General features: G+C 42.4%; 1 long non-coding RNA gene across 1 annotated transcript; it reads left to right on the top strand.

Annotated features, from left to right (window-relative positions):
• The first annotated feature begins 397 nt into the window (after window positions 1-397).
• Window positions 398-11,642, top strand: LOC115461015. Its single transcript, XR_003940653.1, has 3 exons — window positions 398-511; window positions 6,940-6,950; window positions 11,632-11,642. It is a non-coding gene; the product is annotated as an uncharacterized LOC115461015 (long non-coding RNA).
• Window positions 11,643-12,001: the final 359 nt, after the last annotated feature.

The following is a 12,001-nucleotide window of genomic DNA, read 5'->3' as shown; positions in this document are numbered from 1 at the left end:
CTGTTTGAAGTGTCATCAATAAAAACGTTGAAATATAAATGGTTTATTAAATGATAAAATAAATAGAAACACTTGTTGGTTATGTTCCTTAATGTTGGTACCAATTGTTTAAACTTTGATGGTATTAAATAAACTAGTGCAAGGTGTTAAATACTTTGTGATAAGTTACAAAGGAAATAAAGACAATAACATGTTCAAAACTACAATCACAGTTACCAAGACAGTACCCCACTTCTGCAATAACACAAAAAATCCCAAACATGTACTCAGCTCCAATTAGTGCACTCAGATCTCATATATATTTTTTTCAGTTTGTGTGCACACAACAATGTTACCGGTATACCAAATCTTTGCTAGCATCGCCGCTGTCTTGCATTGGGTACCTTGGTCTTCTCCACATCCACGTCTCCTCGGTTGGCGAGGTCAGCTCACCGGCTCAGGAACTCCAGGATACCTACTGCTCTGACTCAAAAAACTCAAAAAATGAAAATCCAGACTCCCTGTGCTCGGTGTATGTACTAACCTCAATCAGTATTTTCTTTGGCAAAGAACCTTGTGGCCTAACTAGAGTCAAATAAAAAGATAAGCAAGGGAAATTCCTATCTAGCCCTCCCAAAGCATGACCCCTTTTTCTTGTACTTTGTTATACACCCACCCTCTACTCACACTGATGGACTGCTAAGCTAAATCTCCTAAAGGCAGCAGGTTCTTAATTGCAGGCACTCACAGGGCTCGAGGCTTAGGCTGGGCAGCTCTTCCCCCAGGGCAGGCTCTCTTCGGTGCAGGCACTCAAACCAGCAGGCTTCTGTCTGGATTCTCCTGAGGCAGACACTCACGCTGGCAGACACTCTAAAAAAGTTCCTTTGGAGCCTGGGCACTCAGTGCAGGGGGGGTGTCTCTCTGTCTCTCTCTCTCTTTGTGGGGATTCTTCCCTTTCCGGATAGGTCTCTTCTTTACGGGACACGTAAAGAGAAGAGAGTCGCACGGCTGGCTCTCTCTTCTCTCTGGGCAGGCAAACACACATACGGAGGGATGCGCTGGCTAGACTTCCCTGGGATTCAGGGACCTTGCCACGTAGCTCTCTATTCAGCTCTGCACTGCTCCCAACACGTCTCAGCTTCCTAGTGTGTTCCCTTCTTCCTCCTCTGCTTCTCTTTCCTGCCTGGCATGGCTGCTGACATGTCTTGCTCCCTGCGCCGCTTCAAAATGGCTGCCAAGATTTCAAGTGACAGCCTCACGAGACTTCTGCAGAAGTCTTGCAAGGTCACTGCTTGAACTCTGGGCAGCCATTTTGAAGCTAGGCCTGGAGCAAGACAGGTCAGCAGCCATGCCAGGTAGGAAAGAGGGGGCTCTTTCCTGCCCTAAAGAAGCCACTAGACCACAAGGACATGATAATAATGTAACTCTGAGGTGTTAAAATTTAAAAGAAAAAAAAAAGTTACCTGGGCGGTGTTGGGTGTTGTGTCTGGGCTGAGCGGCGGCGGTGCGGTGGAGCATTGGAGCATGTTTTTCTTTCTTTCAGGAACACTGGGGGGGGGGGGGGGGTTAATGAAAGCTTCCATGTTCAGATGATGCTGAAAAGAAGTGTTGCAGCCATGCTGGCGTCATTTGACCGAAGTATGCACTGAAGTGTGCTTAGGTTTGGGCCAGAGTGGGGCAGAGGCGGCAGGTTACAGCTTTGGGGAAGCTCTGGGTGCACAGTGCCAGTCACTGACGTCACGGGCAGATGTCAGTGAGCTGTGCATGTGCAGAGACGCTGCAGATCGGGCTTGATGCTCTTGGATCGCCTGTTTACACTTGAGAGCTGGGGCAGACATGAACAAGGCTCATAAGTGCAAGCATGAGGGGATGGTGTCTCAATTTTGGAGATGTTTGTGTGCATGTGTACACCGTAGGTGATGGACTGTTAACCTCGAGCCAGATGCCGGCTTGTGGCAGAGCCATGTAACAGGTGCGTGCTGAAACTAAAAACAGGAAAGTTGTGACACCTACCTCAATGCAAGCGGTGTCCTCGGGCTGCGCGGGGTCCCGTCGACATGCACACTTGACTGGCACAGACCTGAGCCATGTGTGTGTAATTCTTCTCTGGCTGCAAGCTCCTTGATTGCTTTGCTTCCACGCACCTGAGTCTGCTCTCTTTCTGCCTGGCTTCCCTTGCTTCTCTCCTATTAGTCTTCCGGTTCCTCCTTCCCCTTCTCTTGTCCTATGGCTGTGCTCCTTCTCCCTGCTGGTCCCTGCTGATGTCAGATGCCAGCACTTTATCAGCTGAGCTCCTCCTGGACTCCTTGCTTCAGCTTCTACTTTGGTAGGTGTTACTTGCTCAGTAGTGTGCTTCTTCTCTACTTTGTCCCTCGTTGCTGACTTTGCCTGTACCTGGATTACTCTCTTGACCTGCTGCCTGCCTACTGACTTTACCTGTACCTGGATTACTCTTTTGCCGGCTGCCTGCCTACTGATTTTGCCCATACCTGGATTTGTCTCTTGACCTGCTGCCTGCCTATTGTCTTTACCTATGCCTGGATTACTCTCTTGCCTGTTGTTTGCCTATTGACATTGCCTGTACCTGGATTACTCCCCTGCCTGCTGCCTGCCTGTTGACATTGCCTGTTCCTGGATTACTCCCCTGCCTGCTGCCTGCCTATTGACTTTGCCTGTACCTGGATCACTCTCTTGCCTGCTGCCTGCCTGGCCAATATGTTCACCACCCAGCTTCCAGCTCCGTCTCGTAAGTCCTGCAGGCCACCCGCACCTAGGGGCTCAACCTCTGGGGTACGGCTGTAAGCGCAGGTGAAACCCGGGGTTGTCCGGCCTCCAAGCAGAACCTGGTCCGAGTACCGGGCTCAGCAGCACTCTACTTGGTACAAGAACTCACAATTCTGACATGCACGGGTCTCGGGGTTCTGGAGCTCGAGAATGGGAGGATGATAAAAATTCTATACTGGTCGGTTGCCAGTTGGGTGGGCTACTGAGGTGTTGTTCAGATGGGTGCTGAGAGCTGTCTGAACCAAATGTGATAAAATTGATAGTTTCTTTTCTTGGTCAGCTGTGGTAAAGTGTGAGAATGGGTTTTGAAAGTGTCTTAGTTAAAGCTATGAGGCTGTGGATATTTTATGGCTCGAAGGTTTGTGTGATTGTGATAATTAGAAATGCTGTGAGGTTTAAAAAACTATAACAACCTTAGCATGTAAAGTATTTTGGCAAGGGAATTAAAGTGTTTTTATATTAAATAAAAAAAAAAAAATCAGCTTTAAAGTGTAAAACTGGTCTGAGTTCAGGCTGTAACAGTCAGTGAGTCAGTGAAAATTAATTTTTGCTTTGAGTGGCTTTAAACCAGTTCAAAAAGGAATATTTAAAGTACCATACTTGCCAAATTCTATAAAACTAAGGTCTTAAAAGTACTTTAATGTAACTGTTTCTCTAAGGTGTTGGAAACTTGTCTTACTGTTTCTTTTTAATTTTATTTAAAGGCTTTTGTGAGCTATTATTGGTGCTTGAGAAAGATAATTGTGAAAGTTATCTCGGGTCTGTTCTGTTGTCTTAAGCTTCTGACACGAACTCTTTAGTTTTGAAACTAGGATTCTGAAGGGAGTGCTGTTTCTTATTCATTTAAGTTTTTAAAAGTTTCCTGAAAATTTAACAGCTGTATTGTAATTAATTTATAATACAAGAGCAAAAGCTGTGAAAATGATGAATGTGATTTTAATTCCCTTTTGAGATTTGGTGGGGGGTTGGGTTAGCTCAGGGTTCTTATATTATAATTTCTTTTAGGGTAGCCAGGTAGGAAAATTGTTAGATAATAATTTTAAATAAATTAATTTGGAGCATTTATACACCTAATTCTGAATCATTAAATAATTAGTCAGGGAATAGGTTTTACTCCTTTCAGTTTTTATAGTCAGTGTAGTAGGTATTCTTCAACCTGGTCTCTGCACATCATCTATAAGAAAATAAGGTACCCAACTTAAAGAAAGACCAAGAAAAGAAGATTTATAAGAAAGGGTGAAGCCCAGCTAAGTTTTAAATACTTTTTAAAAAGTTTCCAAAAAGACTGTAATTAAGAAGAGATAGGGAAGAAAAAAAATTGATACTTACCAGTTTTGTAGAGTTGATAAATCTGAAAAATTAAAATTTAACACAAAGAGCTCTGTTTACTAAGGTGCACTAGCATTTTTAGCGCATGCACAAAATTAGCTTGCACTAATTGTGTAGGCGCCCATAAGAATATTGTGGGCACCTACACAGCTCGTGCTAAAAGCACTAACGCGCCTCTAGATCGGCTTAGTAAACAGGGCCCAAAAAATCAAATTCTAGGAATAAACTCATCATTGAATTAATAAATATTGTAAATTCTTGTTACTAAAAAAATGAATGTTATATCTGATATACTTATCTGATAGAATTTTTGTGTAAATAAATTTAAGATCTCTTGTGAAGAATTTATTGTAACCTGTAATACAAATAAACAATACTATTAAGGAATAAACAAAGCTAAATACGTAAAGAGAGAATTAAATATGATTTAATTTAATTATACAATACTTGCCTATGAGTTATATTTATTTAGAAATGTCCTCTCCTATTTATAGAAATAGGTAGGAGTGGTTACTTTTAATGTTCGTACCTTTACCTCTGTTTTGGTGAAAATTACCTGAGGTATTAAACAGGGTATAGATGGGAGTAACTAGCGAGGTAATTAAATTTGCTGATGACATAAAGTTATTAAAAGTCGTTAACTCGCGACAGGATTGTGAAAAATTACAGAAGGACCTTATGAGACTGGGAGACTGGGCGGCTAAATGGCAGTTGACGTTTAATGTGAGCAAGTGCAAGGTGATGCATGTGGGAAAAAAGAACCCGAATTATAGCTACGTCGTGCAAGGTTCCACGTTAGGAGTTACGGACCAAGAAAGGGATCTGGGTGTCATCATCGATAATACACTGAAACCTTCTGCTCAGTGTGCTGCTGCGGCTCGGAAAGCGAATAGAATGTTGGGTATTATTAGGAAAGGTATGGAAAACAGGTGTGAGGATGTTATAATGCCATTATATCGCTCCATGGTGCCTTGAGTATTGTGTTCAATTCTGGTCACCGCATCTCAAGAAAGATATAGTGGAATTGGAAAAGGTGCAGCGAAGGGCGAATAAAATGATAGCGGGGATGGGACAACTTCCCTATGAAGAAAGACTAAGGAGGCTAGGGCTGTTCAGCTTGGAGAAGAGACGGATGAGGGGAGACATGATAGAGGTATATAAAATAATGAGTGGAGTGGAACAGGTGGATGTGAAACGTCTGTTCACGCTTTCCAAAAGTACTAGGACTAGGGGGCATGCGATGAAACTACAGTGTAGTAAATTTAAAACAAATTGGAGAAAAGTTTTCTTCACCAACGCGTAATTAAACTCTGGAATTCATTGCTGGAGAACATGGTGAAGGCGGTTAGGTTAGCAGAGTTTAAAAAGGGGTTAGATGGTTTCCTAAAGGACAGGTCCATAAACCGCTACTAAATGGACTTGGGAAAAATCCACAATTCCGGGAATAACATGTATAGAATGTTTGTATGTTTGGGAAGCTTGCCAGGTGTCCTTGGCCTGGATTGGCCGCTGTCGTGGACAGGATGCTGGGCTCGATGGACCCTTGGTCTTTTCCCAGTGTGGCATTACTTATGTACTTAAGGTAAATCCTTCACTCTTGGAAGTGGGGTTACAATAAGGTATAGGAGGGAAGGGGAGGGGTAGTGAATGAAATTATGTGGATGGAGGGAGGCTGGAAAATTGGGGAGGGGATATACTTGGGGGGAGGGGGAATCTGTCTTTCTTGTGGGGGGGTCAAAGTGACAGGGGTGGGGTGGGGGTGTGACAGGGGGCATGGCAGGGATGTAACAGGGGGCGGGGCAGGGGTGTGAGGGGGGGTGGAGCGGGGTGATATTTTATGTCCTCTTTTTTTCTTAGGGCACATATGGTAACCCTATGCAATCCACAAAATAAAAGGAGCAAATTCCCACATGCCATCTTTTTCTTTTGATCTAGGCACAGGAAAAATAAAAAGATTTTAAAGGCTCCCATATTTCAACCTAATTCATGTTTCATGTGGGATATGTTATAAATAAATAAATAAATAAATAAATAAATAAATAAATAAATAAATAAATAAATAGATAGGAACTGAATGTTGAGCATCTGATTCTCATAACATGGTGTCTGCTTTAGTGGCCCCTTACCAGGAGAAAAAAAAACCCATTCTGCTCGAATATAACACATGCTAGGGTAACCAGCTCCTCCAAATGACACACTGATTACGACGATTTATAACAAATTACTACTCTACCTATGACAAATGATTCCGTTATTATACTTCCTCTATGTACATCCGTATACTGCACAAGCCGGTGTGTTTGAAAATATAAGTGAGATTAAATACAAATGTTACCAACAATAAAGATCGACAGCGTGGATGCAGCAGATTATAGGTTTGCGTGCATTGTTTTGAGTGTAAGTCGATGACGGCTGTGCGGTGATGGGGAAACGGAGATAAACCTAATTGACTTCGACGTTCTGACGCCATTTCGGTTCCTGTTTTTTTAATCTAACCTTGCGTCAACCGACTCCACTTTCGAATATGCCGGGCTCTCTTTTGACGTAACTTCCTGTTTTGGGAGGAAGGCGGGAGGATTTAGATGGGGAGAAGTTGTATGTTGTGTATGTTCAAGGAGGTTTTTATCCAACCTCCTTGTTTGTAGTAGTGTTTATTATAGGGGACGTGGCGTCGCAGAAGGAAAGCTGTGGGATTGTTAGTGGGCGAACTGAGGTGTGAATTTAACCGGGGAGGGACGGTGTTTGAGGGAGAAGTGCTGTATCGCGGACTTCGAAGAGAGTGGAAGATAGAGGGAGAGATGACAGATCGTGTTGAGGGGAGGCCGATCCCCGAATGAGTGTGAGGAGGGGTGCTTGGCGTGAGTACAGCCTAATCCGTGTGACTTGGTATCTTTGCATCTAGGTTGCAGCAGCAGAGTGGTGATAGACGCAAGATGCCACTGAAGATTGGGAAGGTGAGAGTCTTTAGCAGGAATGCAGGATGTTGTTTGGTGGCGCAGTTTGGTGGGCGGGCACTGGTGCGGGTTCTATTTATTTACCCCATCTCTCTCCTCCTCCTCCATTGGTGTCTTACTCTGCCTGGGGGAGCGGGCAGGCAATGAAGAAAGCAACAACAATAAAATTGCTGTGGGATGCCCTATCAATGAGCATGCAAGTTACTGCTGTGTCAAAAACCGTGTCAATAGTCCGGTGCTCATTGCTAAATGTCATCCTAACTAACGTATTAGATAATGGTAAAGACCTGTACAGGCCATCTAGTCTATCCAGTAAGATAAACTAATAGCATGTGTTGCAATATAACCTATATTGTTGATCTTATTTGGCCTTGCTGTTATCAGAGCACACACTGTAGAGGTTTCCTAGTTGGACATAATTCCCCAACTACTGGAGTTACCATCAAACCCCACTCCAGCCCATCCAGATGTCTAGGCATAATCTGGGCACAGCCTTTAAAGTCTGCCTGACAGTGGCCTTAATTCCCAGTTACTGGATTTACCATCTGATCACTGCTGTTTTTTTTTTTTTTTTTTTGCTTTATTCATTTTGGGGGTAGGGGCAATGATAGTGTCTTCCTGTTCCTTCTCTGGACAGTAGCCTTTCCTGTTCCTCCTCTTGGCTTTCTATCCATATTGTAGTACTTTTTTGCTCTCCATTATTGATTGTGTTTGTAAACTGCCTTGACTGACCTCCCTAAGGTGGTATATAAAGTAAAAATAAACTCGGAAACTATAGGAATCCTTTGTGTTTATTCCATTTATTTTTGAATTCTGTTATTGTGATTGGCTGATGCACTGACACAGAGTTGACATAAAAAAATTGTTGTGGCAGTCTGCATCAGTCCCTGTCAGCATCCCCTGAGCAATCCCTGCTAGTCTAGTGGCTGCCCCCCACCCACAATTTAAAGATTTCCCTGGTAATCTAGTTGCCTTCTCCCCCGGCCATAATTAAAATATTTCCCTGGTAGTCTAATAGACAACACACCTGAACCCAAATCCCTTTCCTTAAAAATAAATACCTGGTGTCTAGTTGCACCCCACACCATCTTAGAGGAGAGGCAGGAGCGATGCACCATGCAGGGCGCTGCCATTTTCCAAGATGGTGGCGCTAGAGGCAGGTGCAAGTGGGCATCGCTCCTGCTTCTCCTCTTAAGTTACTGTGTGATTGGGGAGGAGGTTGTCAGTAGACACTAGAGATTTAATTTTATTTTTTTATTTAACGTAAAGAATTTGGTCAGGGGAGGGAGAGGTTGGTCCAGTAGACTACCAGGGGAATTTTTTTGAACTTTGGGGAGGTTGGTTGGTGGGGAGGGCTAGAACCAGGTATCTGGGACAGGGTGGCTGGATTGGGGGGAGAGAGAGGATGCCAGTAAACACCCACTTCTCTCAAACAACCTTTCTATGCTGCCCCAGATCCTGGCATTATTTTCTTGCAGTAGTTGCATGGGCAAGGTAATTTTTCTTTTTTTTTTTCTCTTAATTTTTATTTTGCATGCTGCAGGATATGAAATGCAGCATATTTGCATTCCTTGAAATGCAATTGCTTTAAGGGTTTCTGCACTTCTATCCTGTGGTAACCATGTAGGAAGCGTTCTGCATCTGCCCTAGTTGGGGCTTGCTTTGTTCTCATCTTTCTAAAGTTATCGCTCACAGATTATGATACTAATCAAAATAAAAAGTGTGACTAATATTCCTTGTGATTTCTCCTCTTCCCTATCCTCTTTTGCAGGGTCAGTTCAAAACTGATTATCGCCCACGCTACTGTTTTCTTGATGAAAGGTAAATAATTTTCCTACAACAACTGAAAGTTCTGGTGTACTTGTTCCTTGGTACTGTTGTAATAAGACTGCTTTCAAAATCAGTGTTAGGTTTTAATGCAGTTATTTTTAATTCCATACTTTTTTAATGTAGCTCCTTGGAGGGCAGTGTCTCTAGTGGATTAGTTTTGTGCTTAGCATTCGGCAATGAATCTTATTCGTAAGCCATGATATGTGGTGTGGTAGACATCAGTGTACAACATATTAAAATGTATGTTAATTTGCAGCAGTGCAGTTAAGTTTCTGAGTTGTGTGCTGTGTATGGGTGAGCACAATTCAGTTCTAAGGTGATGTAGAAAGGTAAGAAGAGCCCCTGCCCTCCACTTTCTGCATTGGCCCCCAGCATCCCTGGTAGTCTAACAGGCCCACCCCCAACTTAAAAAAAATTATCTCTGGTAGCAGATCAAACTCCTCCACCCCCAAGTGTGTACTTTCAAGAGGCAGGAGTAAATGTCCACTTGCTCATGCCTCTAAGCTATCATCTGAAAACGGTTATGCCTGACCTCATGGGGTGCATCCCGGGATGCACTGAATTGGGTCAGCCTGCTAGAAAAGGGGCACCAGGGACATTTTTTTAAATCAAAGGAGGGGTGTTACTTAGACGCCAGGGAATTTTTTTTTAACTGGTGAGGCAGGGTATTGAGTCAGGAGAGTCTACCAGGGAAGGGGTTAATACAAAAAGCTACCATGGTGGGGGGTGGAGGGAGGCTGGATCAGGGGTCGATGCAGACCAAGTAACTTTACTGGAAGGGGGACACTTTGGCAATGAACTGTGGATTACTATGAGGCATATTTTCAAAGCACTTAACCTTCCAAAGTTGAGCAGGTTTCTATGGAACTTTGGAAGGCTAAGTGCTTTGAAAATATGCCTCTATGTGTTTTTAATGCAACAGTAATTTGTATACTCATTGCCTACCACACTGTTGCAGTATATTTTGGAGCTAATTTGTGGTAGAGGCTGCATGTGTCTCTACCGCATGTCTTTCTGCATCTGCCTCTCAGTCCTTTACAGTGTTTGGTTTTCTTGCACTAAGCTTTTTATTAGTGGGAATTGGAATGTCCTGACTAATTACCTTTTTCTTCTTCATAATTCGTAGGGTTGTGATTCCAATGTTCTACTCGTACAACAATGTTGTAGTGTTTACAGAGTTTCCAATGGATAAGATGTGCCACTTTATTGTGCCTTTAGTTTTGATCAGATTTGAGTGATGAGTAAAATTTGGTTGTGACACTCAATGATTTCTTCCCTGTCCATGTTTGGCAATGTTAATACAAAAATAATTGTGAAAAATTCTCTTCCCCCACTCCTATTTGGAAAACCATTTTTTGGCTTCTTCCTATGTGTTAGATGTGTTGGGAATATTTTTAATGGGTATGTTGGGATGTGCCAGAACCCTATAATAAGACACAAAATAGACAAAATAGAAAGTGTGCTTGATGAAGAGAGTTTATTCTTTCCCAAAACAATAGTTGTTGATACCTTAGGAATTTCTCTTTTTATTATTAAAAAAAAAATTAGAAAAGTGTTTTATATGCATGCGACTCTTAAAGCCTAAATTAAAAACGATTCTGACCAATCTGCATATTAACCCACTTCTATTGTACTAGATGTTGCTTCAAGTTTAAATCTCATGAATGTCAAGATGACTTCACTCTCTTTTCTAACCCTTGTTAGATTACCACAGGTGGAACTAAAGCTAAAGCCAGGTCAAAAAACTCTGGATTTTATAGATGACTATTTTAAAGACTCAGGTAATCTATGACACTTTGAAATGGCCTGTGTATCCTGTATTCAGTAATATGGCTGGCGATGTGTTGCTTTTAAAACTTTGAATGCCAGCAGCACATTATAGAGTTTCTTTTGTTTGTGGATGGTGAACATTAAACTTTTTTCGATTTAGCAGCTAATGGGTCGCTCTGCTGGCTCCCTCTTGCTTCCTCCCTTCTCTTTTCTCCTTCCTTGTTCCCCATCCTAATTTTTTTCTTTTGGTGTGGTGATTTCCTTCTACTCTATTCTTTACTGGAAAGTGAAGTTGCTTACCTGTGATAGGGTGTTCTCTGTTGACAGTAGGAGAATGCAGCCATATTTTCTGGTGATGTTTCTTGATGGATCCAGTGTGCTGGTGCTCTCCTCTAGCAAAGTAAGCCTTTTAGCTTACTGGTTATGCATGGGACTTCCCTCACACAGTGTAGCTCCCCTTGCCTGCTCAGTTTTTTTCAAACTTCCGGCAAGATGAGAGAGAATGGGAGTTGGCAGGCAGGATAGTGTGGTTGCATTCCCTTTCTGTCTGTGAAGATCCTCTGTTACAGGTAAGCAATTTTGCTTTCTCAAGAAACAAGCAGGGGAGATGCAGGCACACTTTCTGGTGAGTCAGTTACTTAAGGTGATGTCTTGGGTGGATGGAATGTGCATTGGACCATTATCAGGCAAAGAGGTTCCTTAGTACAGACTGACCGAATGCCATGCCCTCAGAGGTGGATTGGTCAATGCTATTGCAAATGTGTGTGGAGAGGACCACATGGCAGCTCAGAAATCTGTCAAACATGGACAAGGGTTTCAAAATTGATCCAATCGCTGCTACAGTTGGTCTACCTGGAGGATTCATTAAAGGTTTATGTATTTTTGGAAGTATGTAAATAATGGTGTGACAGGATTTTTTACTTGTAGAAATTCAAGCTCTTGAGTTGTCAGAAATCCGCTTTCTTCAGCTATTTTGGTATGAGAGCTGATCTCAGTCTTGATCTCTTTAGTGGGTCACCTCTGAGTTTGTAATAAAAAGCATTATCTTCAAGTTGTTTGAAAATCTCTTGTTTGTAGTCTGTTGTATTTATGACCACCACAGCTCCACTTTTATCAGCTGGCTTAATAACATTGGAATGGTCTCATACAAGCCATTCTGTGATTTGGTGGTGGTAATTTTTTTTTTTTTTAATTTTCTTATCCTTCAAAACCAACTTCTCATAGGTTTATATTAGTGGATTAGTAGTCCCTGGTGAGTTCAATTTGCTGGAATTCCTGACAATCAATCTGTCTATACCACTTTCAGTGTTTGCGGCAAAAAAGTCCACACTTTTCAATCTTCTAGTGACTTTATA

The sequence above is a fragment of the Microcaecilia unicolor genome, chromosome 2 (genome assembly GCF_901765095.1).
Source record: "Microcaecilia unicolor chromosome 2, aMicUni1.1, whole genome shotgun sequence".
NCBI lineage: Eukaryota > Metazoa > Chordata > Amphibia > Gymnophiona > Siphonopidae > Microcaecilia > Microcaecilia unicolor.
Note: the sequence above shows the minus strand (reverse complement) of the source record. Positions and strands in the feature narration are given on the sequence as shown.